Genomic DNA, 24,679 nt, shown 5'->3' with positions numbered 1-24,679 from the left:
TGGGTGTGTGTAAAGCTTATAAATTAATATGGGATGAAGTCTTATTTTTTCACTTCCTGTTTTCCCATCCAATAAAATAGTTATTTGTTCTGTTTATTATAATTTTCTGTTTTCCCCCTTAATTTAGGTAAATTTATATTTCTTGTTAAAATATAAAATAACTGAAAATACTCATGTTGTAATTTTAAATAGGATTTTTCAATTATATCTTATAATTATTTATTGCTACATGAAAACCATTGATTTTTAAGCACTTATTTTGTATCACTGGAGTTTACTGGATTCTCTAGTAGTTTTTTTATTTTTATTTATTTATTTATTTATTTATTTATTTATTTATTTATTTATTTTTTGAGAGGGAGTCTTGCTCTGTCGCCCAGGCTGGAGTGCAGTGGCGCGATCTTGGCTCACTGCAAGCTCCTCCTCCCGGGTTCCCGCCATTCTCCTGCCTCAGGCTCCCGAGTAGCTGGGACTACAGGCGCCCGCCACCACGCCCGGCTAATTTTTTGTATTTTTAGTAGAGACCGGGTTTCACCGTGTTCTCGATCTCCTGACCTTGTGATCCACCCGCCTGGGCCTCCCAAAGTGCTGCGATTACAGGCGTGAGCCACCGCGCCCGGCCTTGGATTCTCTAGTAGTTTTAAAAATTCAATTATAATTTTTATTTTACATTTGTAGTTGCATCTTTTATTTCTGTTTTCATATATTATTCCTTACAGAACAATATAAAATAGTACTGAATTTTCTAAACTGCTTTTTACTTTAGTGGGAATGTTTTTAGTCTTTTACCATCAGTTTTAATGTTGGATTTTTGTTTTAAATATATTTAGTATGATAAAGAAATAAATTTGGGCCTGTAATCCTACAACTTTGGGAGGCCAAGGCAGGCAGACCACTTGAGGTCAGGAGTTTGAGACCAACATGGCAAAATCCCGTCTCTACTGAAAATACAAAAATTGGCCAGATGTGGTGGCAGGCACCTGTAATCCCAGCTACTAAGGAGGCTGAGGCAGGAGAATTGCTTGAACCCAGGAGGAGGAGGTTGTTGTGAGCCAACATTGTGCCAGTGTACTCCAGCCTGGGAGACAGAGCAAGACAAAGAAAGAGAGATAGAAAGAAAGAAACTTAGGTGGGTGGGAGGAGGGAGAGGATACCTAATGGGTACTAGGTTTAGTACCTAGGTGATGAAATAATCTGTATAACAAACCCCCATGACACAAGTTTCCCTATGTAACAAACTTCCCATATACCCCTGAACCTAAAAGTTTTTTTAAAAAAGAAATTAAAAAAATAAATAAATTTGTCTATTCCTCTGTATCTGAGATTCTCTATCAAAAATGGGCATTGAATTTCATTGAAGTGATTATGGTCTTACATATTGAATAAATTACATAATTTGTTATATTGATATACTTATGAAACGTTCTTGCTTTTCTTCTATAAGACTTATTTGGTTATTGGGAGTGATTGTTTGCCACTGAATGAATTTTCTTATTATTCAATTTAAGGTAACGTTATTCTTTATAAAAAAAGAATGAATATGCACTACTATTAAAATTCCTGTTGAAAGAGAAATGTCACCAAAATTGGGGAGAAAAAAATATTGTGTACTTTATTCCTGCTTATCTCAATGTGCTAGATAAAACAAGAGGCTGGTTCATCTGTTGGGAGTGAGGGGAGTAGGAGTTACAAGGACGTCTTAAGAAGATGGTGAAACTCAGTATAGTTACTAAGTAGGATGTGGAAAAAACAGTAGAAGGGTTTTCAGCTGTTGACCAGCTGGGAGAATCACTGTCAGTTCACAGGCTGAGACTGCTGTGCAGGGATGTCAATTTCTTCTCTTATTATCCTGCGAGAACTCTGGATCTTTCAATTTAGCCATTTAAGGGTTTAGCAAAGGATAAATTATAAAACCTCGTTGACTATAAAGGTGTCACGAGATCTTTTGTTAGTGATGATGTCCATATTGCAGACCAGGAGGTTCTTTTGGAAGGATGCCACTGGTTCATTATCCCAGTGAAAATCAGAGTAAATAGAGGAGACATTCTTGTATATATTTCCAATAGTGCCCTTTTGTTATTTTTGTTCATTGCTTCTCATACTGAAATTAAATCCTCTGAAAATAAATATGTCCCAAATTCACCATGACCAAGGCAAATTGCAGTTTCTGTCCCCAAAGCACGAATCTTTTCACATTCAGTGCAATAACATTACAGAATTTTTCCTGAGTCAGGATATTCCACAAAATATGAGACATCTTTACATTCTTAAGGTATTTCAAGGAGTCCTGCATTATGTATTCAGAAAAAAGAAAGTGTATGTTGATCAGAGCAGTTAGGCATGGGGTACCCAGTGGTTAACCTTCTGGGCTCCATTCTCACTCAGGACTCTGCTGTATCTTAAGTCTCAGTGTCAAGGTACCTAAATGCCAGGGCTTGTCAGGACATTTTATCATAAATTTTAAAATTTTGTGTTGTAATAGGATAATCCCATTTGAGAACAATCTAATTTTTTTTCCTCCTCAGATAAGTATATGTCTTCTAATCTTAGGGTCTCAGATTTATCATATAGTAACTCTACATGTTAGTTCAAAATTCCATTTGCCGTAAATCCCCCACCGCTTAGTGAAGTCCCTCCTTTTCTTTTTTCCCTCAGACATTTGCAATGACCAAGTCTCTTACAGCTTCTGTGGAATCATTTTTACTTTCCCTTCGGAGTAATTTGCATGGTACAGCAAGATTGTGACTTAATTGGAGTAGTCTTAGTAACTTGAAAGAGTTAATGCAGGTCTCAGGTGTATCTGAATAATTCTGGAAAGAGCAAAGTGGTTTATTTGCCTATCAATATATATTTTCTAATTATATAAGTGCAGAAAATAAGTGAAACTTAAGAGATAATCTCTTGAAAAAATGTAAACATGTGGAGCATTCACTAATTGGGGAATGAAATGTCTTACTCCCAAAGTTACTATGAAATGTCTTTGACTCAGCAACCAATCCATTCCCCACCCCAGGGAATTCCATTAGGCTGAATTATATGGGATGAATGTTCCCTATCCAGGAAATGAGTGTCCTGGTTTTATAATTAAACCTCAGTTCCTTGAAGCTTTGCACTGTACTCTTGCCTTACCAAATAATTGGCTGAAGTTTTTGTCCTGATTCTTGGTAAGGTTATTTACACACTTAGCATGTGATGGATGGCCCCTGTGGGCAGATTATTAGCTGTACTACCATTTGTATTGCCTGGATGGAGAACTACTTTGGAAATGGTGAACAAAAATAAAATAAGCTTGGGAAATAAAAATATTAATACTAAATATAGTCATCATAATTTAAACAATTTCTAATGCCTATGATTATTATTTGTTTGCACTAATATGAATTCTTTATGGAGTTTTACCATCTCCAGCCCCTTTTCAAAGTTTTAATTTGAGTCTAAATGGATTTTTGTCTTTTATAAGAAAGAACGATTATAACAAAAACCTTAGTTTAATAGTAAGTCATTTTATTGTTTCCTTCCCTAGTCTACTAAAACTGATTTTCTTAATAAAGCTATGGAATTTGTAGCATATATATATTTTTCTCTTCAAACATCTTTTTCTTTTCCAGCGACTCAGTTCTTCCTGTTGACCTGCTATAAAAAGTGGAGGAGGAAAAGGGAAAAGGAGGATTTGTTTTTGGGAACTCAACTATCTATAAATGACTTCCTCTTGTTTGGTACATCCACTTGCAGGATTTCATTTTCAAATGCCTGGTCTCAGGATCCATGTCCTGGAGGAAGGAACCATGTCATCCTTCACTCATCCTGTGCACATAGCCTGACCACTGCTCCAAATATTATCTCCTATCACTTCTGGCATTTCTTGTGCGTCTCCTCTTCCTGGAGTTCATAATTCATGTCACTGATTTCCGGTGCATGCAGAGTCAGGTTTTAGAAATATGAGACAATTTTAAAATTACAGATGCAAAGCCTCGCTGTTTGAGCCAACATCTGCAACTAGTTTACGGGATTAACAAAATAGCTGCTCTGGATGACTGATATTTACCAGGGCCTCTCCATTTCCCATCAGAAATCAGAATGCCTGTTACTTATATGTTCTTTAGTTTTCAATGGAAATCAGGAATTCATCTGTTACATACTTTACTTTATTAAGTTTCCTCCTGGAGTATCTTGAGTTACAGCCAATTTTCAGTTAGCCATCATTAAGCAGGTTGGGAAGAATATGGGTAATTAAAATCCACAAATAATTAAAAGACTGACTTTAACCAGGAGCTCCAACACTCTACCCTGAAACATTTTGCTGAAATTACAAACAAGTCAAACAATTAATGTGTTGTTCTTTGTTTTGTTTTGGTGCAAACAAAATAAATTCTGAACCTGTTACTCCTCAGCTTTCAACCATTCAAAAATACTTGTTTACATTTAAGATAAAATTAAAGTTCTAACATCCATTATTCATTCCCTCCTTTCTCCCTGTTCCTTCTCTTGCCTCTGACACTCCTGAATTCTGTGCTCGAGGTCTCCAGTCATCTTCAATAGCTCAGGCTCTTTCCGTGTTCTTCTTTTCCATTATTGCCCAAACATCATTTCATTTATCAGTTTAAGTAGCACTTTCTTAGGAGTACTTTTCCTGACTTCTACACTATTTTCAGCCCTCAACTGCGTTTTCCCATAGAAATACATACTTTTCTCACCCAAGAATTGTATAGCTACTTGTTTAATGTCCATCTCCACAATTTGGCTATATGCTCAGTTAGATCAGGGACAGTAGTTGCCATTTTCACTACCATATTCTGTGTGTCGAACATAGAATCTGCTTATAAACATCCAACAGGTAACTTTTGAATGAATGAAAGAGTTAAATATTTTAAAATCTGGAATTAAATCGCCAGATACATAATTGTTCTTTAAAAGAATGACTCAAACTGTGACATTAACATCCAAAAGGGAGACTCTAAAATATATTAAAGCTGCTTATTAATTTTGGACATTACCTTCTGTCATTCAAAGAAAAAAATGTATTTGAAATGTAATTGTCATTTCAGGCTTGACTGACTATTTCAGTTTTCCATCTAAATAAATACGTCACCACAACAATGATTACATGTAGGTTGGGTGCAGTGGCTCATGCCTGTAATCCTAGCACTTTGAAAGGGTGAGGCAGGTGGATTGCTTGAGCCCAGGAGTTGAAGACAAGCCTGGGCAACATGGCAAAATCCTGTCTCTACAAAAGATACAAAAATTAGCTGGGCATGGTGGCATGCGTCTGTAGTGTCAGCTACTCAGGAGGCTGTTGTGGAAGGATCACCTGAGCCAGGGAGATCGAGGGTGCAGTAAGCTGAAATTGTGCCAGGGCACTCCAGCCTGGGTGACAGAATGAGACCTTGTCTCAAATAAACAAACAAACAAAAACAAAAAACGTGTAGCTCTGAAATAGGATTCTGAACATAGTAAATTCTAATCTAAGAAAGAGACTGATTTAAGCTTGATTAACAATTAGAGCTAACCACCGAATTATGACTTAAATTAAAACCCTAGCACAAAACACTAGCATAAAACCCAATGCTATTGTTGCTTTAGATGCGAGAGATTTTCCTTTATCGTCTTTGACCCCCCAGGCATTGTGACAATACAATAAGACTGCTACATGTTTCCAGTAGCCCTTGGTGTTGATATTGCCCTTGATTTAGAACCATGGGACCAATAATTTATTGACTAATCTGTGATGTAGGGAAGATATAAGTATTTGGTATTCCAAATGAGTATAAAGCACAGTTGATCTCTACTTGATAATAGTATCAACCCTTCACTGATGCCAGACATTCAAATGAGTACTTTATATACATTCATCTTACTTAGTATTTACAAAATCGACTTGAATTTAGGATTATTGGTTCCAATTCTTAGTTGAAAATAAATGAGGCTTGGCTATATTAAGTAAGCTGCCTAAGTTCACATAGCTAGTAAATGGCAGAACTGACCTAAAAGCCCAGAAAGTCTATGCTTTGAACGAATAAGCTGTAATCTTATTGGGAAAATGGGAACATAGCAAACACAGTGGCGAGTAACTCAAAACAAGATGATGTAAGTGCTAAACTCAGATAATGAACAGAGTAGACATAAGAGAAGAAAGAGAGGCACATGGGCTATCGGAGCTTCTTTAATTGTTAAAATAGTATAATAGATGGATTCCTTTTTTTAAATCTTAGAGTGTTACTTTCAATTTAGCCATTTAAGGGTTTAGCAAAGGACAAATTATAAAACCTCATTGACTATAAAGGTGTCACGAGATCTTTTGTTGGTGATGATGTCCATATTGCAGACCAGAAGGTTCTTTTGAAAGGATTGCCCAGAAACTGCTATATGTATTTATACTTCTATCTGTCATTCTCTGGAATATTTGATATTTTAATAATCATCATAATAATAATAACTATAATTTATTGCATGGGTGTTTTGTATCAGGCAGTGTGTTAGGTGCTTTGTTCTTCAAAATAATCTTGCAGAGCATATACTCTTATCTTCATTTCGATAGATAATAATAAAAATAGCTGATATGATTAAGTATTTCTTACATACCAGCCTTGCAGTAAGCACTTGACATTCATTGTTTTCCTTAATCTTCACGATGACCTTATGGTCTAGGTAGCAACAGCTTCATGACTGAGTAACTGGGGTACAGAGAGGTTGGATAACTTGTCTGGGGTGACACATGTAGTATGTGGTAGAGCTAGGATTTAAACTCATGAAGTCCAGCACCAGAGCTGTTTGCTTTCACTCTAGTTTCTCCCAGGCCGTGTGACTCATATATATGGTGGAGCTAGGGATCAACTATAAAGTCTTGGCCCTTTCCACTCATTGGTACTCTTTTGACTCTTAAATCTGAGTGATTCTTTCATCACAGTGACTCTGGCCCTGAACCTTTTCAGTGTTTCCATTTTCCAGTATGTGCCATTCATGAAAACATAACCAATTCCTGAATATCAAAGGTTACTTTTTTTCCAGTGATAAAAATCTGTAGTGATATCTGTCTTTTTATCCCTGAAAACAGAGGGGGGCGTTTAATAGCATAGCCCTGGAGCTTGAGATGAGTTTGGGGCCCCACTTGCCACTTGTAAGCCGAATCGTTCACATCATAAGGTTGAGTCTCTCTATGCCTCATAGCATTCAAAGATAAAAGAGGAACAGCAGTGCAAATCTCATAGAGTTGTTGAGAAGATTAGTGGGACATCCATGTAAAGTGCACACTGCTCATAGTAAATATTCATTAAGGGTTAACAGTCATTTTTATTATCACAATTAATAAAGTTGTCCTTTTGAATTCTCAGAATTGTGCCAGTAAACTTTAACTTAACCAGTAGTTCTCACGGCTCCTCTAATTTAATAACATTAGCAGTTTAAAGTAGTCCTCAGGGTTATAATTAATGTCTTATTTATTTACTGAATGTGGGGTATTTACTGAAAGTGTAGTTTGATGATTAAAGGTAAACAGGGTTTCCTTAGTGAAAGAGTTGTCTTAATGAGATAAGAAAGTCAAATTGGAAAGAAATAAAAAATTATATTCAGAAAATAAACTCCAAGAATGACCACTGTTATTTAAAATTTTATCTTGGTAACATTAACATTCCTTAACTTCCTGCTGTGTGCGGGGCTATTGTATGGATTCCCTCGTTTAATTTTCACCATAATTCTATAAGGAGATATACTATTATTAGCTCTTTCTGCCACTCCCCCACTTTTTTACAACCGAGGAACAGATGTACTCAAAGAAACTCAGGAAGTTGGAATTTGAGACCAGCCTGGCCAACATGGTGAAATCCCATCTCTACTAGAAATACAAAAAATTAGTTGGGCGTGATGGCGGGCACCTGTAATCCCAGCTACTTGGGAGGCTGAGGCAGGGCGGGGGGTGGTTGCAGTGAGCTGAGATCACACCATTGCGCACCAGCCTAGGCAATAAGAGCAAAACTCTCTCTCAAAACAAAACAAAACAAAACAAAACAAAAAACTCAGTAAGTCCATGCTTTCTTAACATAAATTTTAACTTTCCTGGCATCAAAAATTGGCCTTGACAAAAGTGCCCAAAGCATTTACACAAAATTTTACAGCATATCCTGCATCATGTGGCGTCAGCTGGGAGTTATCCGTTTTGTGTTGTCAATCACATTTTAATTCCCTGATAGGTCAAACTCAATCATAAATTTCTTCTGAGTGTCTTCTTAAATAATCTGATGCAAAGAAGCAAATAATACTGCCTAGAAAAGGGATTTTGACATTATTTGCTGATTTAATTTCCTATTTATTGAATCGATGCCAGACACTCTTCTGGGGGTGGGTTGGTAAATAAGACGGATTAAGTCCTCACTCTCTCATGAAGCTTATATTTTAGTGGTGGAAAAGACAGAAAATGAACAACAAAAAAACAAATGAGCAAGAAGAAATTGTATATATTTTCAGTGTAGAGAATTAAAATTGGTTGCCATGAGGAAAAGTGAAGATGGAGGGGAAGTGTGGAGAGAGGCAATAGGACAGCCTCTCTGAAGAGGGATAGTATAAGGTGAGTTCTGCATGACAAGCTGTGGCTAACCATGGAAAGGTCAGAAGGTACAGTCCTGTCAGAAGGCACAGCCAGGACTAGAAAGAACTTGTGTGTTGTAGAAACAGAAAGATAGCCCAGCGTGGCTGAAACATGTGGCAAAGAGTGGAAAGAGATTAGGCTGGGTGTTCTAAGACACGCTTTCTGTTTTAGTGTGGATATTGAAATGTAGGTGATCACTTCTACCTGTTTCATACTCTTCATAAACGTTCTTCCATTAGCAGAATCTCTAAGACTTTATATACCTATACACCTGCCCTACACAGCAATTTGACAAGAGTACCAAGGAAATAAGGTATCTCAATTTATCTAATGAATGAGAGCCTTTCCTTCTCCATGCACTTATGCCTTTTGATCCCCGTACTAACACTTACTCATATAATGCTATATTCTGGAGTAATGGTTACAAGTACTGTTTAGTGCTCTGTTCATTCTCATTTGTCCTCCAACAGTAGGTACTACTATCCTCATTTATGGACGGGAAGATTGAGGCTCCGAGAGGTTAAGGATCATGCTCTAGAGGGATGCAGCTGGGTCTAGAGTACCTGGAGACTTGCTACCTCCATGGAAGTATTGCTTCCAGTTGCTTATTTTACAGCATGCATAAGTTTCATGCCACATATGAGGCTATGGGTGTCTTGAAGTCAGTCCAAAATTTTATCTTTTATAACCTTCACCCCATGTAGTATCTAGTAGCTATGATAAAGTTGCTAAAAATGTTGTTGACAGGATGAAAATATTGATTAAGAAATGACAATAAAATTATCCCCGTCAAAATTATCTTCATCTTCTCAAGAGAACATACCAATGAAAGAAACAGATTGTTTATCTTACATTTGTATCCATATGAAGCATACAGTCTTTTCATTGTCTGGGAGTCTGTCCATACCTCAGTAATAAAAAAAGTGCAGGTTGTATATTTGGTGCTGGAGATAGAAAGGTGTTAGATAATATTTCTGTCCTCCAAGGGCATGGCATCTAGTCCTGCAGAGAGCTCTCATTCCCTTTTTCCCCTCTCATACCACATCTCCTTTCCCATAGCAAATCCTGTCATCTGGGATCTGACCACTTCTCTCTCTGCCCATTACCACCACCCTGCTCAAAGCTCTATCATCTCTCACCTGGGTTATTGGCCTCCCTGCTGCTTCTCCTCTTTCTCTCATGAGTCTCTCCACTCAGTAGCCAGAAAGCACCCTTTAAAACAGTGATATCATATTACTTCCCTGTTTAAAACCCTCTAGTGATTTCCATCCTACTGAGAATCAAATCTAAAGGTCTCCAATGACTGTTAAGGTCTATGGGATCCGTCTCCTCCTGCCTCTCTGATTCCAGTTCCTAAGGCTCCTCCCCATCTCACTCACTGGGATCAGGCAATTGGCTTCCTTGGTGTTCCTGCCTCAGGACTTTTGTACTTACTCACTGTTCCCTCTTCCCGGAATTCATTCCCCTCCTCCATCCTCCTACACCAACACAATCCACATGCTCTTTAAATTCCTTCAGGTCTCTGCTGAAATGTTATTTTATCCAAGAGGCCCTTCCTGATTAAGTGAATAACGTCATTTTCTCTCCAACATAAACTGAGAGCACGCATTATCTCACTTAGATTGCTTTGTTTTTTTCATAGTATTTATCATCCCCAGATATATATTTATATGTTTATTGTCTATTCCTGAACTCTACCCACAACTCTACCCCAACTGGAGAATGTAAGTTCTAGTGCCTAGAATAAAGAAAAAAAAGGTACTCAATTAACATAGTAAGTATTCAATAACCATCTATTCAACAGAAGGATGGATGGATGGATCTTCTGTCTCTGGCTAATATGTAGACTCAGCTTATCTTTGGCTCTGAAAAGGTAGCACTTGCTATGTAAATAAATTGTGTTGTGATAATATTAATGAAATATCAGTTCTTTCTTGTTGGACTGTTTATATCAGAAGCTGAAGAAGCATACCTAAATGCATCTTCCCCTTTTTCAATTTGTGTCAGTATCTCATTCTTGTATTGTGCTGCCTGTGGATGGCATTCTGTCTGGGTAGATGTATCTTTTTCACACACATACGACCATTCTAAAGAGACCCCACAGGAGGTTCTCACATGTCTGCTCTTTACTTCCCTTGTTCACTAACTTCTGCACTCATCATCCCCCTATTTCCTTGCACTGCTGTAGACCTGGTTGTTTTTGGAGACAGTCCCTTATCCAGTATTCTTTTCTCACATTCCACATTTGGTACTAATCCAAAGCCAGTCCAGCATGGAGTGGACAGGTGGTGTTGGGGAGGGGGAACAGGGAAAGGCAGAGGAGATGCAAAGCTCCAGTGGAGATTCCCTTCTTTCTCTCGTAGCTGAGGACCCTGTATTCTCAAGGGTAGCCACCTCAGCTCTATGAACCAACTGTTTTTGGAAGTACATCTGGAACACTTGGAGATATTAAAATAGGGCTTCATGGTCAAATTTGGAGTAGTGAAGCAAAGTTAAAAGGTGTATTTATCTTGGTACTTCTCAGCATTTTTGATAGAAGATTGTACATTGTGTATGTGACAGAAGACTGTATGGTATTGCAGGAATTCCATAACCTTTTTAGTCATGAAAACTTTTTTCCTGGAATGTCTGTCTTAAATAGCATTTCTTAGAACATACTTTGAGAAACCCTGCCTCAATCCCATCAGTTACTTAAAAGTCTTCACTGGGCTGGACGTGGTGGCTCACACTTATATTCCCATCACTTTGGGAGGCTGAGGTGGGCGGATCACCTGAGGTTAGGAGTTTGAGACCAGCCTCGCCAACATGGAGGAACCCTGTCTCTTCTAAAAATACAAAATTAGCCAGGTGTGGTGGTGCATGCTTGTAATCCCAGCTACTTGGGAGGCTGAGGCAGGAGAGTTGCTTGAACCTGGGAGGTGGAGGTTGCGGTGAGCCAAGATCACACCATTGCATTCCAGCCTGGGTAACAAGAGCAAAACTACATCTCAAAAAAGAAAAAAAAAAAAAGTCTTCACTGAGACCTAAGCCCTCTCTCTCTATTTTAGAATATCAGAATGGTGGCATTTTCTTTTATATGTGCGTGGCTCTTATATTTAGTCTTTGTGACGGATATGGTTTGGCTGTGTCTCCACGCAAATCTCACCCTGAATTGTATCTCTCAGAATTCCCAAGTGTAGTGGGAGGGACCCAGGGGGAGGTAATTGAACCACTGGGGCCAGTCTTTCCCATCCTATTCTCATGATAATGAGTAAGTCTCACGAAATCTGATGGGTTTATCAGGGGTTTCTGCTTTTGCTTCTTCCTCATTTTTTTCTTGCCACTATCATGTAAGAAGTGCCTTTCATCTCCCACTGTGATTCTGAGGCCTTCCCAACCATGTGGAACTATAAGTCCATTTAAACTTCTTTTTCGTCCTAGTCTTAGGTATGTCTTTATCAGCAGCGTGAAAATGGACTAATAGTGAATCAGGGTCCCACAAATATCATCTTTGATCTTTCTCTGAAAGCTGAATTGTGTTTCAAGTGGAGAGAGGAGAAAGAGATTGTTTTTAGGAATGAGTTATTTTATTTTGTCCCCTAGTAATTACTAGCAGCTAAATCCTTAGAAACACTGAAAAAGGTAGTGATACATAAGGGCAAGTTAGAAGTTATGAAGTGTGTTCTCTTGCTTGCTAGGAGGAAAGACAACTGAGTCATACATAAGAGATTGTGGCACTGAACAGGGGAGTTGGTAAGTCACTTCTCAGGACCTCAAGACTAAAGTGCACGGGGTTAACCAAACTGACAGGAAAGTATGTTTGTGGTTTGCACAAGGTGAAAGCCTCAGTCACCCACAGCTATTTGCTTAATGGTGTCTATATCCTCACATCCTGCACGCCAAAATCCACAGAACAATCAAAGGTGGGGAAGGAAGGTCCTTGATTCCTTCACATTGGAAGAGATTTAAAACTGGGATTCTACATTAGATCTGTGCGTGCATTTTTCCCTAGAACATCAGTATTTATGGTAGTGGGTTCTCTATGAAGGATTGGCTACTAACACTTATTTAATACCTGAATGTGTGAGCATCTCCTTAGTAATACTATTGGTACTCTTTTTCAGAGGTGTAATAGGGTAAATAAATTTTTCTAGACTGTCTTAGGAACCCAAAACCTTAAAATTTGTCAGCCATTCTCATTATTTGACATTGATAAATTGCTCTATAGCTTTAATTTGAATGAATGACAGCACATCTTGTTGCTTCCCTATAGGGACCAAAATTTCCAGGAAGTCTTTTAAAACTGATTCTCTGATATGTTTTCTTCATTGTCCAATTCTTGTGTGTGTGTGTGTGTGTTTTTCTTCTTCTTTTGCAATTTTGGAACAATTTTTTTTTCTGCATCTGGAACATGCTGACAAAGTATTGATTCATCATATGAAATCAGACTCACATGGGAAAATTTCACCTCTGTCATCCGCCCATTCTAATTCGGCGCTCCCCCTCTGCATCAGGCCACAGCAACAACACTTAGTGGTGTTCCCCAGCCAGCATGCATCAGCAGAGCCAGAATGGTTTTTCTCATATGTAATGCTTTCAGACCAGTTACAGCTGGCTGCTCCTGCAAGTGCCCCTCTCTCATCAGAGATGCTGAAGCTCTCTGAGTCCCTCCATCCTCCCCTCTGTCCAGAGACTAAAGACAAAGGCCTGGCACAGAAGGGAGCCTTTGGTACCCTGCTTTAGCACTGTGACCCCAGCACCTTTGGGGATTGGTCAGACTGATGTCATACTAGTTGTTAACTTTTTTTTTTTTTTGAGACAGAATTTCACTCTTGTTGCCCAGGCTGGAGTGCAATGGCGCAATCTTGGCTCACCAGAACCTCCGCCTCCCAGGTTCCAGTGATTCTCCTGCCTCAGCCTCCTGAGTAGCTGGGGTTAGAGGCATGCACCACCACACCCAGCTAATTTTGTATTTTTAGTAGAGACGGGATTTCTCCATACTGGTCAGGCTGGTCTCGAACTCCTGACCTCAGGTGGTCTGCCTGCCTCGGCCTCCCAAAGTGCTAGGATGACAGGTGTGAGTCACCACACCTGGCCAGTTGTTTAATATTTTTAATATTCTCTCTTCAGTAACCTTAAAACCATACGTTTGACCTTACAGTGGCATTTGACCTTTCAATCCTTTCACCTTATTGAGACATTCTCTTTCATTCATTTCTGTAGTATTCTCTGTTCTCTCTTCTAGCCCTGCCTCAGTTTCCTTCATGGGTCCATCCTCTCCTCCCAGACATTGCACGTTGGCTTCCATCAGGGCTCAGTCCTGGGCCCTCTTCTCTTCTCACTCAAATGCTCATTTTAAGTCACTTTTTTCACACCCACAGTTTTATTTACATCAGCAAACAACAATTCACAAATTTGCATATCTGATCCAGACATCTTTACAGTCAATGGTCTATTTCACATGTTCACATTTTGACATGTCCAGACTGAACTTACGACTCCTCTACTCCCTAAACATAGTCTGCCTACTCTTTCTCCACGAATGTGCCTCCACAGTCTGTTTAGTTTCTTAAACGTAGACCTCGGGAGTCATCTTCCACGCCCCATTCTCTCTCATCTTCCATATCCAATTTATCATTGTCATACTAACTTCTCTTTCTAAATATTCTTCAAATCTGTCCACATCTCCATATGTTCATTTCTAAAACTTTGGTCAAAGTTATCATCATTTATAATGTAGGATTCTGCAATAGTCAACTATCGATCACCCTGTATCCTTTTTCCTCTCTCGAATCTCTTCACCAAGCCAGAGCTAGAAAATAACTTTTCATGGGCAAATATGTATTAGTCTGTTCTCACACTGCTAATAAAGACATACTTGAGACTGGGTAAATTACAAAGAAAAAGAGGTTTAATGGAGTCACAGTTCCACGTGGCTGGGGAGGCCTTCACAATCATGACAGAAGGTGAATGAGGTGCAAAGTCACATGGTGGCAGGCAAGAGAGAGCATGTGTAGGGGACCTCCCCTTTATAAAACCATCAGATCTCATGAAACGTATTCACTATCAGGAGAACAGCATGGGAAAGACCCATCCCTCGTGATTCAATTATCTCCCACTGAGTCCCTCCCATGACATGAGGGAATTATAGGAGCTGCAATTCAAGATGAAATTTGCGTGGGGACACAGCCAAACTGTATCAAAATCTCATATTGCTACCCTACTTTAAATACTTGAAAGGCTTCCCATTTCTCTCAGGATAAGGACCAAATTTCTTCACATAAATTACATGACTAGGTGTTGTTCGCCTCTCCTCTGGGCACGCCTGGTAGGAGGCTCCCTCTTGCTTTAGAAAGAGTGGCCACACTGAGTTTGCCTCTCCCTCTCCCACTCCTGCCCCACACTCTTCATTTCAGCTCAAGTCTGAACACTTCAAGTACGCCTTTTCTTATACCTGCTGCAGGTCAGAGTACTTTTCACATAAGGAACCACTTCTTAGCAGCACCAACCAGAGTTATAATTTTACGTTTATCTGTGTGAGACTTTGTTTAGTGCCTACTCTCTCATTAGTCTATAAGCTCCATGAAGGTTGAGGACTGTGCCTTTGTGTGTATGTGTGTTACTGTTTCCTTGGTTTGTTCTTGTATTTCCAGTATGCTTTCTGACACATCTAAGGTGCTCACTAACTTTCTATTAAATAATTAATAAATATTTACTAAGGTGTTTTGTCTTCTTCTGTTAAATAAGCACTCTGGATTATTTTTAGTAAACATCTACATTTTATTCAGGCCTTGATAATTGTGAGGTATTTTTTCCTATGTGTGTGTATTTTTGTCCTTGAATGTGAGAAATAGATGACAGGCTTAGTTCTCATTCTGTTTTGTATCATTTGGAATCCCTTCCACATGGAGGGCCCATTAACTTCAAAGGAAGCTCTGCACATGGAAAAGATACACAGGAAAAAAGTGAAAAAAACGAGAGCCCTGATTTTCATCATGGTTAATGGCCTGGATCTTATAGTGGTTTAGGTGAGTAAACTCTGAGAATAAACAGCTCACTCTTAGTGAACTCTTAGAAATAACTGTACATGTGGCCAAAATAATGCATATGCAGGCATTTGAGCAAATTCTGGGAAACAATAAGAAGGGAAACAAATCTTTAGAAATAATTTTAAGAATCAAGATAGTGCAGAAGCCCAGTAAGCTACAAGGCATAAAAAACGCCCTCATTATGTGAGCATAGGCTAATGTTTTGGAAGCCAAACTCACTGAGAAGAGGTTTCTGGTGCTTTTGCAGGGCCGAATGAGTGGATGATGAGGAAGGCACCATAGACATAGTCATTGTAGATTTGGGAAGTCCAGAAAAAAGTGAGAAAGGGGCTCCTTCAGTTGCGTGATGAAGTTCTTTTGCAAAACAGTAACTTGGAGTTCTGTTTGATTTACAAAATCTTTGTTAGATGGTTATAATTTAAACTTATGCCTATGTTATTAGGTAGAGGTTGGGATTTACAGAGGAACCGGGGAACCAGAAAGTTATTAATTTTTTGGCAGCTACATTTTAATAAGCTTGGGTTTGATATGAATATTAAATATTGGTCCTTATTTTCAGTCAGCTTTTATTGAACACTATTAATGTTTTCAGTCAATCCAGTCAGTTACTTCTTTAAAATAGTCAAGCTTCTTTCATCACAGTGATTTCCCGTATACTACTTCAGAATGCTTTCTTTTTATGTTGTGCTCTTAGGTTATTTCACCACTAGGTTGCTTATAATCTGTTTCAGTTTTTTCCAACATGCTGTGTTCATTATACATTAAAGGGAATCTCAAGAAATTGCCTCTTTTAAACAAGCAATAATGTGATGCCAACTTACTTATTTAATAACCTGAGTATTATAGGAACATAGGAAAAATACAGGGAAATGAAAGAAAATAAATAGAACTTTATATTTTACCATCAAGTTTCAATCATAGTTATCATTTTGGTATATATTACAATTTTTTTTCTGTCCTTACAATAACAAACATAACTGAGATAATAGCATATATTTAATACTAATAGGTACTAATTGAAATCTTTTATGTATATTAGCTAATATGATCCTCGTAACAACTCTACATTATAGGTATTACTATTATTATTCCATGTTACATATGAAGAAATTGAAGCAAAGGGAGGTTGTTCCCTTTAACTGACCCAGTGTCACCCAGGCAGCAACTACTGAAACCAGGAGGCAGTCCCAGTTAGTCTGACTCTAGGGTTCTGCCCACTATTAGCACACGCTGGCAAAAATATTTTTCTCACATCATGTACTAGGTATTTTTGTTTAGCTTAATTTAACATCAGAGGATTATGCCACAACCTGTTAATCAGTTTCCTGTTAGGAAAATGAGTTGCTTCTAATTGCTTGCCATTAGATGCCATACTGTAGCCAACATCCTTGCATGTGTGGGTTCAGGGTGGGGGCTCTCAAATCAGTTCACCAGAGAGGTTTTATTTTATTCAAGTGTTGAATCCTCTAAGCATGCTCTGCAAATTGGAGTAAAATGGCAAACAGTACGGAAACTCCTACAAGGAAGGCCTGTTAATTACAAACATGGATTTGTCGGTTAAACGGAAGTGCAATCTTATTTTCCTCGCCTATCAGGAAGGAAAATGTTCCCTCCCTCATAGGATTATTATGTGGATTAAAAGAAATAATGTGCGTGAAGCTCTTAGCATAGTGCTTGGCACTGAGTAATATTTAGTAAATGTTAGCCATTGTTACTATTCCTGAATTTCTAAAAATGGAGTCAAATTATATTCTTTGCCTATTTTAGATACTTAGGAAACTCTCATTTCCTAGAAGGTTAAAACCATGAAGTTACATCCAAATGTAAAAAAGTCACTTAGCCAATTCATTTGTATTAGGAACAAATTGATTTTGTAGAGTCTTGAAAACAAAGAAAAATAATTTTCATCAAATATTTGATTATTTTGTGTCTCAATTTCACTATTCTTTAAATTCCTTTATATATACTTCATCTTATCTTCTTGTTTTTACAACTTCATTATCCCTGTCATAGCATTAGTTCATCAGATGTGAAAATCTATTTTCTACCATATAGCTGGTCACTTAAAAGTCATACCTGGGCGTATTTGTGGTGGTCCTCACTTGTGTTTCTGGTGCCAGGGCACCTGGCACAGTGCCTGATCCATCATAGGCATTTAGGAAATACTGGATGACTGACTATTAAGTGTCTTAGGTGAGAGTGACTTTTGAACACTTTCCTGAATTGAACTTGTCCCTGAAAACTGCAGGCATGACCCCCTTCCTTCCACTGTTAGAGCACACACCCTCTGTGGGCAGGGAGTTCCCTTGATGAATGGGGGCAAGAATGGGGGAAAGACAGGCCTGGGACTACATTTCCCTGTTTATCCATCCAGATCAATGTGAGAAATCACTTTACTCCTCCTAGGGGGAACTGAGTGAGGAAACAACAGGAGTGCCTCTCCATTCCTCAACCCTCAGCAGTATTGCTTCGTCTTCTCCCACCTTTTATTCTGTTGGGTTTAATCCTTATTCTGGTGACCAACCAGGACTGTGGCTATCCCTCTTTGAGGTAAGAAGTCAACACTCTATCAGTTCTGCTTCTACCTTCTTGATACCACTCCCCCAAAGCTAATCATGGCTCCTATGGGCATCCTCTTAGCACCACTAATGGACAGAAGGTTCCGAAAGGGGTCAAAGCAGTGCATTTGTAGAATCCACTTCAAGGCCAGCCTATGCACAAGGGTATGTGTTTGCTCCTTATTTCTTGTTTCAAATTATGTTCAGACATGCTGTTTCTATAGCTTATCAGAAAATTCTGCAATGATCAAATGAAATCATTAATACACATTAGTAATAAAATATCAACAAAATAAACACGGGAATTTTGTGAACCCCCTCCTCAATGTGAATATGAATCTTCTCCTACTGTCAAGTTCCTAGATACAAAAGTTCAAGGATTACATTCCCAAAGGCGTTTTTAAGAAGTTGGCTTTGCCACCATACATTTACCATCAAGGGGGAAAGCCATCTGTATGCATACTCTTGGAGAAGGACGCTTGAAACATGGCTGTCTATTGCAAAATTCAGGAATTTGCAGGGTCCACAACTCCAGTTACCCACCAGGATATTTTTCAGTTACCTTCCTTCTCCGTGCAGCATATTCAAAACCTCCTAATTTTTACTTTCCTTTTTCCTTTGCATTTCTCCTACTGCCTCCTGTTACAAAATTTATAGGTCTAAGAAGCCTAGGCTTCCTGAGGAGACATTCTCCCCTCTATCTCATGAATCCAGAGCCAGCTTCAGAATGTGTGCTTAGGAGAAGAGTGAGTTTAGTCTGTAAATAAGCCACACCAGAGGTTAACTCTCCACAGTTCCCTTCTTGCCCTGGCCCAGAGCACAGAATGGCACTGACAGCAGCTGATCTAACCCTTCCTAGGCCTGGCTCTAAAGGTTAACACCATAACCTATAGAGTGCATTGTGGTACATACAGACCTCAGCTACCTCACAGTATAAAATTAGGAAATCTAGTTCACCTCCTGAGGCCTGCCAGGCCTGTAAATGGGAAGACTCTTTTCCCTGTAGTTAAATCTCTGTCTTAGGCATGCCTTAGAAACGAGTCTGCTAGCCGAATTCAAGGACAGGTAACTTGTATCCTGAGTATGCCTGTGCTTGCAAAGGTAGATCTTTCCTAACTAACTGGGTATCTGGACTGTCCATTGCCTTCGGGGAGCACATGCAGCTCCCCAGCATTTGGCCAGGTAGGCTCTGAGGTATGTGAACTACCTTTATAAAAGCAGCTGCTCATCTACTGAGAAAGCCTAGGTATAAGTTTTTGTAATCTACCAAGATCAAACTATCAAACGGTGCATGGATTACAACCTTTATCTAGGCTGCCGCAGTTAAGAAAAAAAGACAGCTGCATAGCTGAAAAAAACTTGCATGGTCGACCATAAGCAAGGTCAAGGTCAAACCCCCTGCTCAGAGGGTTCAAGACCTTGGCCACACTAGAACTGTTCCACATGTACTTTTGTCTTCTCATGATTTTATTCCTTGTCTCTGTATTAATTTTATGATCCAGTATGTCAGCCAGATGTTGGGGTCTGAACCTACCCGTAACGTACAGGTTTTGCCGACCTTGACAAAACCTGTTTTCTCATAGCATGGAGGAAACTAACAGAACACATATTCTCTTAGGGTAGGCTCATCACCGAGAGAAGAGGCTGGGCTGTTCCACTCTTGCTATTGCTGGTCTTGCAGTTGCTTTCAGAGTTTTCCTATTTGGCAAAAGAAGCTTGGGTGATATTTATGGGCAATAAATTTTAAAAAACAGTTTGTCTCCAGCTGAACAAATGAGAACGTGCCCTTTTAGCTCTCAAGGTCCTTTCTGGTCATGTAATTATGGGTTTGCTTGTTCTTGTTTACTCGAATACTCAAAACAGAATTTGATATTCAAATACTAAGAAGATGTAAGTGGCTATTGTAATGAACATTGATAGATTTATTTTGGCACTTTTAAATTTGAATATAAAATTAACATTTTATATTGTATCTTTCTCTGTGAAGGGCCTCTACCACTAATCCTATTTGTCTTGGCATTCTTTTCAAATTTTATTTAGTCTTTAACTTCTGTCCCCACATACTTTCCTTTTTTTTTTTTCTTTTTATTAATTTCCCCTTAGTGGTCTTACTCCTTGTGGTCTGACCATTTTTCTTGAATGTTTGCCTTTTCTTATCTCATTCCATTGTTTTACTTTGATTTCGTGGCTTCTCTCCCTCAATTCCTTAGTGAAAAAGTAGGAATTGTTATATCTAAAATCCTATTTTGAGCGATTGTTATCAGAAAAACAAGTCCATTTGTGGCAAATGTGCTTCCTTTATTATAAAAGGAAGGGCTGGGATTGGATTAGTGCTTCTTAACCTTTTTATGATGGCAGCTTAATTCCTGACAGCATCCAGTGCTAAACTCACTTCCATGGGTACCTGGTAAGGGATGTAGGTCATGTTTCTTCACAACATGGCAGCTGTAATCTTCTTTTTCTCTTCAAATTAGAAAGCACATTGCATTGCAAGTGATATTATGTCATAGGAATAATCTTAAATATATTCTAATTATTTTTATGTCAATTCTTTGAAAATTTTAACTGTTATTAGTAACATAATTGTCCTGTAGCTCAGTTGACTAAACCCACTGGACTAGATGATGTTTAATAAATATCCTTTTCAGGTACAACATTAAATGCTTCTAGAAATAGTGGTGCATCTTTGAGGAATGAATCTAATACTGCCAGTAAGATCAGGCAATTTATTTAGCATCACGTCAGCTTAAACTCTGAAAACTCCATCTTGTCTTCATTTACACGGTATCTGCTTTTTTTTTTTCTAACTTCATTGGACTCTTATTCCTTTTATCTTCTCTTTTTCTACCTCTCCACTGGCAGCTCCTGACCTTATTTCTCTGCTTGACCTAGATTGAATGGATGATCACCTGAATTACTTTCTTACCTAAAACCTTCAACATCGTTACACTTCTATACTTAGGTCACTTGGATTCAGAAACTCAGAACCCTGGATCAATAACCATTTATCATCTTATCTTCTACATCAGGTGTGCAAAGTGCTGCTGGAAAAGAGAACACAACTACACTGATCGTGTCCCTGCAAGTTTGTTCTTCATTCTCAGCTTTCAGCCATTTAAGAAAATGAATTCTAGTTGTACCCACTCTGACTCAACTACTGGTTGCCCCAATGTCACTACCTTCAAGCCTTCCTTCCAACTTTGTACTCTCACTCTCCCAGATAATTTTGTCTGCTTTGTCAACAGAAATGGAAAGATCAAATATAACCTTCCTAAGCCTCCTATTCTGCTCCTCGCGAAGGACTTATGTCCACCCTTACTCTCTGAACCTCCCCTGGCCTCACAAGATGAGGCAACTTTATTCCTGTTCAAGGCTAGACCCTTCTCTTTGCTGTTCATCTTATCCACTCCTATCTTTGTCCTTGTATCCTCTTTATTGTATCACCAACCTCGTACTCTCTACTAATTATTATTATTATTATTATTATTTTTGAGACAGAGTCACGCTCTGTTGCCCAGGTTGGAGCGCAGTGTTGTGATCTCGGCTCACTGCAACCTCTGCCTCCTATGTTTGAGTGATTCTCCTGCCTCAGCCTTCCGAGTAGCTTGGGACTACAGGTACCCACCACCACGCTGGGCTAATTTTTTGTAGAGACGGGGTTTCACCATGTTATCCAGGATGGTCTCGATCTCCTGACCTCGTGATATGCCCACCTCAGCCTCCCAAAGGGCTGGGGTTACAGGTGTGAGCACTGTGCTCAGCCCTCTCTACTAATTATTAATCAAAAAACATGCTCAATTGTTGCCCATACTAAAGAAAGAAAGAAAGGAGAGAGAGAAAGAAAGAAACTTAACACCAAACAGCTATCACCACCATCACCTTCTTTGGCCCTGTGACCTATTCTGGTTTTAACTGTCTTCCACCTTCCTCTGAGAAGAGCTCTCCCCAGTCACTGTCTCCAGATTTTGTTTCCCATTCACTTTTCAACCCAATGAACTCTGACTCCTTGTCCACCACCACACTGGCATAGCTAAAGACACTGTGATGTCTGCATTGTACTGTCATATCCCTTTCTGTGCTGAATTTGACACTTCCAACCTCACACTCCTTGAAATTCACCTTGCCTTTGGCTTCCATGACCTTATTGCTTTTGTTTCTCTGACATTCCTTTTCATACGCTTGTGACTACCTCTGAAATGTTGGTATTTCCCCCAGGATTCCATCTTGAACCACTGCTATTTTGCTTGGAGTTTTACTGCTACCAGTGTATGTGCTGAGGACTTGCAAGTCTATACCTCCAGTCCTAACCTTTTCCTTTTGCTTCAGAGGTCAGATCACACTCTATGTGTGTTTCCTACAGCTATCTCAAAGTCAGCACGGCCTTTGCTGAATTCATCAACTCCCTCACTTTCCCAAACTGGGTCTTCTTCCTCTATTCCTTCTGAACTTTAGAATGGTTGGTTTTAAAAGTTAGTAGCTGTGATAGTTTCAGAATCATTCTAAAACAGCATACAGTTCAATAAAAATATAATGGAAGCTACATATGTAATTAAAAAATTTCTGGTAGCCACATTAAAAAACAAAAGGAAACAGATGAAATTAATTTTTACAATGAATTTTATTTAGCCCAATATATGTTAAATACATTTCGACATGTAATAATTGTTTTAAATTAATGATATATTTTACATTATTTCTTCTATTAAGTTTTCAAAATTCAGTATTTATTTGAACACTTATGGCACATCTTAATGGCAACTAGTCAATAGGGCTCAACCACCATATGTGGTTAGTGGCTAGTGGCTGCACTGTTACCTAGGTCTGTTCTTTCCCCTCACTAATCCCACTCTCATTCACTCATAAATCCTGTTGATTTTACTTCCTAGATATTTCTTCAGTAGGTTCATTTCCTTTTAACTTTATACATCATGACTTTAATTAATATCCTGGCCGTATTTCACTTGAGTTACTGCAATGGCTTTTATAACCTAGTTTCTCTGTTCCAGGGAGCATGCAAGATCCATTGAAATGCACGGTGCTATAATAAGATATCTACTGATATATATTTTTAACTAGAAAATAAGAAAACAGTTCAGATTCATATTTAATATTTATTTATTATACATACTGATGCCAGTACCCTTGCTCTGCATCTCTGATAAAATGAAGTAACTAGTATATTTTCATTGAGTGGTATGATTAGCATGCTTCTTATAAGCCCTGGTAGGGTGGGTAATGATCTTAGTGTGAAATAATTTAACCAGCTCCTTCTTACTGAAAACTATTAAATAGATGTGACCATTTACTCTAAGGAAAATAAAGTTTTGATTGTATGTGTGCATGCATGGGCTTCAAGCTTCATTGTGAATAAGAATCACCTTGGCAACATATTAAAATATAGATTCTTGGGTTTCATATATATACATTCTGATTCACTTGGAATGGTAGGTGGCCTAGGAATCTATATTTTTATAAAGCATTTGAATGATTGTAATATAACTGGTAGAAACCATACTGTATTAGTCTGTTTTCATGCTGGTGATGAAGACATACCCAAGACTGGGAAGAAAAAGAGGTTTAATGGACTTACAGTTCCATGTGGCTGGGGAGGCCTTACAATCATGGTGGAAGGGAAAGAGGGGCAAGTCACATCTTACATGCATGGCAGCAGACAAAAAGAGAGCTTGTGCAGGGAAACTCCCACTTTTAAAAACATCAGATCTTGTGAGACTCATTTACTATCACGAGAACAATGCAGGAAAGAGTCGCCCCCATAATTCAGTAACCTCCCACCAGTTTCCTCCCATGATACATGGGAATTGTGGGAGTTAAAAGTCAAGATGAGATTTGGGTGGGGACATAGCTAAACTATATCACATACTTTGAGTATTAGTCTGTTCTTTGTTTAGTAGAGAGTTAAAAAGCCATAGAGAAAAGTGCATTAGCCGCGACCGGAGAGGGATGTTATATGGGGGTTATAAAAGCAACAGCACACTGAAATGGAAATTGGGCACAAAGGCAATGCTGAAACCGGGAATCAAGGGTGACAGGGGCTAGAAATGTGGAGAGAGGCTTGGAAGACAATGTTGAGAACCTTGGTCTATTCCATAATTTTCTCTGGGATTGGCCTACCTTCTTCAACTAGAAAAGTTAATAGCAATATAAAAATGAAATCTGATTATTAGGGTATTTTCATCTTCCTTTAGTAACTGACATTCATTAGTTTTTCAATGAGTAATTTTTAAATATTTTAGGATGTCAACATGTTGGCATCCTGAAATTTAAGTGTAGGACAGTTTTTGTGTAGGACACAGAAATTTAAGTGTAGGACAGTTTTTGACTTTAGAACAATATCATCCAATTGCACTTAGCATTTCATTTCTAGTTCTATGACAACAAAATTATCTTGTATAGAGGACATGGTAAGTGATGCCATCTGGATAACAGAATTTAACTTCACAATAATGCTGAGGGGAATAAAACCTCACATTTTTCCTTAAATCATATAAATACTT

The 24,679-nt window shown here is 38.6% G+C and overlaps 1 protein-coding gene across 7 annotated transcripts in view; it reads left to right on the top strand.

The window, feature by feature from the left end:
• DNM3 (dynamin 3) overlaps positions 1-24,679 on the top strand; it is a 556,545-nt gene that overhangs the window by 252,977 nt on the left and 278,889 nt on the right. The window lies entirely within an intron of this gene.

This window comes from Theropithecus gelada, chromosome 1 (assembly GCF_003255815.1).
Source record: "Theropithecus gelada isolate Dixy chromosome 1, Tgel_1.0, whole genome shotgun sequence".
Lineage (NCBI taxonomy): Eukaryota > Metazoa > Chordata > Mammalia > Primates > Cercopithecidae > Theropithecus > Theropithecus gelada.
Note: the sequence above shows the minus strand (reverse complement) of the source record. Positions and strands in the feature narration are given on the sequence as shown.